Here is a 5,667-nt window from a genome sequence, read left to right on the forward strand (position 1 = left end):
AAACACATCTGGAAATTCGTTGACTACGGGAATATCTTCTATGCTGAGGCTGTCTCTTTCTGAATCTACTACATAAGCTAGGAACGACTCGCAACCTTTTCTATGTAAATTCTTAGCCTGAATGATTGTAAGAAACAGTCGTTCTTGCCTCTGCCCCTTAAATACTACCTTCTCTCCACTCTCCGTCTTTAAGTACACCTTCTTGGACTTACAATTTATCTGAGCGTTATTCTTCCCTAACCAATCCATGCCTAAAATTATATCAAACTCCCCTAATTTGAAAAGTATCAAGTCGGCTGAAAATTTATATCCCGAGATATCAATCTCACACTTAGGACAGAGTTGACTCACCGAAATCTTCTCTTGATTCGCAATCACCACATTTACTACCTCGTTCATAGCCATTTTATCACATTGAAGTTTATCAACAAAAGTTTCTGATATAAAAGATCTCATCGCTCCAGAATCAATCAATACTTTAGCTTCGACATTGTTTAATAAAAGTGTACCTACTATCACCTCAGAATTATGAACAGCATCCTTCATTTTTAAATCGAATGTCCTTAGCGTTGCTTGCGGAGTTGTTGTAGGTGGTGGAGGTAATACCAATACCTCAGCTGGTATGCTTGCACTGGTGCTTGCCATGTTCATCAGAGCTTTGACTGGTCCGGTTGACTTGAACTCCCTAGCTATGTGTCCAGTCTTTCCATACTTGTAGCATGTGACTCCCGGCTTCGGCATCTTACACTCGTTAGCCCAATGTCCCTTCTGGTTGCATCTATAACATGTCATGTTCAACTTATTACACACTCCGGGGTGTCTTTTTCCACAATGCTTGCACTCTGTCTTCTGAAATCTATTTTTTCCAATTTTGCCTTGGCTTGCCTGGTTGTTCCCTTTTGATTCTTGTCTTTTATTCAAATTTCCCTTCTTCTAAAAATTCCCGCCTTTGTGGAATCCAATCCTTTTCACACTCCTGTCTTGTGAACTTCCAGCTTCGGACTTCTCTCCGTAAAATGGAACCTTCCTCTTCTTGTTATCTCTTTCCTTCCTTGACTACATCCCATTACTCTTAATCCGAGCATCTTTCTGTACTACTCCTGCATAAGTATCAAGCTCAAACATAGCCACTCTATCTTTGATCCAAGACTCTAATCCTTGTTGGAATCTCTTTGCTTTTTCCTCATCACTGCTGGTATACTTTGTCACAAATCTTGATAGCTCCGTAAACTTCTTCTCATACTCCAATACAGTCATACTCCCGTGCTTCAGTTCAAGAAATTTAAGCTCCATCTGATTCTGCATGTACTTACGGTAATACTTTTCCAGAAATAACTTCTTAAACCTTTCCCAAGAAACTTGCTGATTTGCCTCCATAGCTTTCACTGAATCCCACTAATAAATGACTTCGTCCTTCAGGAAGTAAGTAGCATAGGGTGTCTTCTGGTCGTCCCCTAACTGTACTAATTCAAAAGCTCTTTCCATTTCCTTAATCCATGTGTTAGCTATTACTGGGTCAGTGGTATCATGAAATGCAGGTGGATTCACATTCTGAAAAGCTTTGAAAGTGACAACTTGTCGAGGTGGTACTTGTAGATCAGGTGGTTGGTGTGGTTCACGGTTATCTTGGTTTTCAAATTGTTGTTGAAGAGTTCTTTGTTGTTGAGCTATATCATTTATTTGATGTTGCAAGGTTTCCAGTAATCGAAAAATATTAGGATCTGTGGTAGATGTGGTTGTTGGGTTCTTCTTTTTGGGTGGCATGATCCTGAAATAAAAGTTTTATCAAAACAGGTATGAACAATAAGATAATTCGAGGATAGGGTGTCACATGACATTCTGTTCACATATGAGGTCGAGTTTTTAAATTAAACAATAAGGGTGATGCATATAAAGGCGTAAAAATAATTGAAAGCAATTAGAACGATAGTGCATAATAATTGAAATTTTAAGGTCAAGGTACATCAAGATTAGAATAAGGTCTGAATCTAGGAATAACATGCTTATTTGAAGGAAACAACAGGAAATTCTACAAAGTCCGATAATACAACAACATGAAAGTAGATAATAGAAAGAACTAAGGCTCCACTCCGTCGGAATGGGGTTTGGTAGTCTTCTCCTCTCGAAGCGTCTTTACAATACTCTGGAGCTCGTCCGCAATCATCTGGAGGGTATACTGGCTGGTACGGTCTCGGTGCGATGGCATCTCCTCAAACTTAGTGTTGACATACTGAACCAAAGTCTCAAGTCTCGCAGTCATCTGCTCCTTAGGCTTCCCTTCATAACTTCGGCTGTCCGGATACACGTTCTTCAATCGGTCTAACAGTCGATCGCACTTGCCCTGAAGCATGTCGAACTCGCGCCTCAACTCAGCATACACAGAGAAAACAATAGTGTCAGTCGACCCAGAGGATGATGAGGATTGCGCCCTTTGCTGCCAAACAATACATAGATATATATATATAAGAGGAGTATTAATGATAGATTCGCTTAACCTACTCTCTCGCATAATATCCTATAACTTACATATATATCCTATAACCTATTTGGGCTGTCCAGGGACTCTAAACCTTAGTTCTGATACCAAAACCTATCACGCCCCGACTTAACAATATATATTATACAAATCATTATGATAGTTAACAAAAGAAAGTAAATACAACCGAATCCAAGATCTTACAATTTAGGGTTTGGAACAGCCCAACACTATTAACTATTACAACCTGATTTCTAATATCGAGTCCTCACACAAAACGATCACTAATCTACCGGAGCTCGGACATATGCATCGGTATCACAAGTTTTACGCGCTGTCTGCTTGAATCTAACCATATATGCTAGCTGATATGTTAGGGTGAAAGCAAGTAGTGAGCCAAATGCTCAACAAGCGCTATATAATACAATACATAAATTGAGATAAAGGAATAACAATGTGAAGGTAGAGCCAATGATAACAAGAGATACACTTTTGAGTGATGGCATCATTTATTTGTAACAAAACAAATCAAAACCATTTCTTTATCAAAATCATTTTATGACGCTACGGATTACAGCCGGTGATCACCCGCGAAGTAATCCCGAACCTCGCTGGGTTCTAGAACATTAATGGGATCCCTAGAAAACTTTTAAGCCTACAAATTAAGAGCGGAAAGGGCTTGCGTCTCAGTCCAGATCCACTAATTTAAGAAAACATTTGTCCCCCTTTGGGATTGGACATCAAATTTTAACCTTTTTATTTTAAAAACTGATGCCAATGCTAATTAACTACTTCAGCAGTAAACATCTTAAACAAGATTTTAGATTAACTTTGAAGTACTGGAAATAGATCCACTAAACTATACTTTATCAAGAGAATTTGCAAGGTTTCTATTTTAAAGGATTTTGACAGTGAAATTTAGCAGGGTTATTGGATAGTATGAAGGAACAAGGTCAAACTAGGTTCTAGGTAATGCTTTCAAATAAGACATAGGTATTTAACAATATAAAGAAGGTGAGCATCAATAGTTCCAAATGAGGTATAGGTATTGAAATATAGAGAAGGTGAGCATTATTGGTTCCATATGAGACATAGGTATATAGAAAAAGTGAACATCCGCTCAAGGTAGGTATAACAGAGTGTCATGCTTTAGGGTAAAGATAGGGTTATTAAAAAATCATGGATAATCGTTAAGGAATAACTGACTTTTAGGTATTAAGATAAGGTTACTGAGTATAACTTTGCACATGGTTCAATATCACAATTACTTGGGTATACTAGCATGATAGGACTTTTGATTTACTTGCATAGCAATCTTCAAGTAAAGTTAAACTACTTGAAATAAATACTTGAGGGTTCATGTCATTTTCATAAACTATGTATATAGATTCCAAACCACTTGGTTCATGTATATCAAGGTGAAATAAAATACTCAAATTATATATATGAACTAGTTATCACACACTTGCAGTGTATACGAAAAGACAGGTTGAATCACTTGCCTTGAGAAAGGCTTGACTTGACTGGAAGGTAGGAGCAATTGGAAGGTTTACTCGACCATAATGGAAAGTTTACCCTCGTCTCGAGATCCTACACAAATAATAATAACCTCATTATAATATATTCTTACCAACTCAACCTATTTGTAAACCAAAATTTAAACACAATGGCACTTAGGCTTATATACACACAATTTACAATCACCTTATAATCATAATAGTACACATAGCCACTTATGCTCACACACCATATTAAGTACCAAATAATATCACACACACCATATTGCATTACTAGGCTTGGATGATCTCGCTCCACTTACTTAGGTCACTTGGTCGCTAAACTAGACAAAATCTCCAAATTTTGACCTCCTAACTCGAAATGCCTTTACTAAACGATCCAATTCCTATTGACCCTGAATTGGGCCTTTCACTCTAAAAACTTTATAATATCTTGAAAATATGGTGGTCAACCAAAAATTCACTCCTATGTGCTCTAAAACTATGTGGTAAGTGAATGTGCTCATTATAGTAAATTTCAGAATGACATATAAGGTTTCTTGGGTGCATTTGACACTCTTAAACTTCAAGTTTACCTCCAAAACTTCTACACTAGACTCTCCTGATCATAATCCAACTCCCAAACTTGATGTGGCTCAAGGGCCTAGCTTGGGCCTCCCTAGGCCTAAGCTTAAAGTCTACGATTTCCCTGTTTTTTTTGGCAGAAAAGGGTCCTGATTTGAACTAACTTATGACACATGATTCTAACTCAAATCCTATGAACTATGGTTGGAAAAACTCCTCTGACACTCCCTCTAACTAAGGCCCAACAAGGCCTAATGAGGGCCTACCTATGACATGGTCAAAAGTTCCAATTTCTAAATTGCAACAAAACTGTCCCCTGCTGGACAGATTTGGTGTTTCCACGGGTGCACCTAACCAAATGTCTTATAAACCTCCAACAAACACCTAAAACCTATTGTATACTCCTAGTTATAGCTTCTCGTGACTTGGGACTCAAAGTGCATGACAATGACAAGGTCAAATTTCACTCTAAACCTCAGGGTACCAAACTGATTTTCTGCAGAAACTAATACTCTCCTTTCACCCAGATTCTTACTTGACAAACCCAACCAACAACAACCAAAAACCCAAAACAAACCTCAACCAAGGTGATCTACTGAACTAACTATCCTACACTCAATATTGACTTAGTGGAGATCATCCTTACCTAAGGTGCAACATAGCAAAAATTACACATTATACTAATTACAAGACATCAAGTTTTCGAAAACAACAACTTATATCTTCTTTATAAATATATACGAATTAATATCACAAATCAAGTATCACAAATCAAGATCATTATCTTAACTCAAATGAAATTAAAGCCTACTAACAATTATCAATCCAAATGATCAAAAACTTCTGAAAATCATGAGTTGTTTACATGCATGCATGCCATCGAATTTTACAAGTCAAGACCATATGATTTCCACATTAATTTTTATCATAAAATTAACATGCAAGCCTAACATAGACTAATACTAAATGGTCACTTAGCATACAAAGGTTTCATCAAGTTTTTACTACAAAATTCATGCCATTATCACAAAAACATACAAGAACTGAACAAGGCAACAAAACACCACTAAGAACCTTTCATTCGGCTCCCTCATGGTCATGGCCGAATGA

Source organism: Apium graveolens, chromosome 3 (assembly GCF_009905375.1).
Source record: "Apium graveolens cultivar Ventura chromosome 3, ASM990537v1, whole genome shotgun sequence".
NCBI lineage: Eukaryota > Viridiplantae > Streptophyta > Magnoliopsida > Apiales > Apiaceae > Apium > Apium graveolens.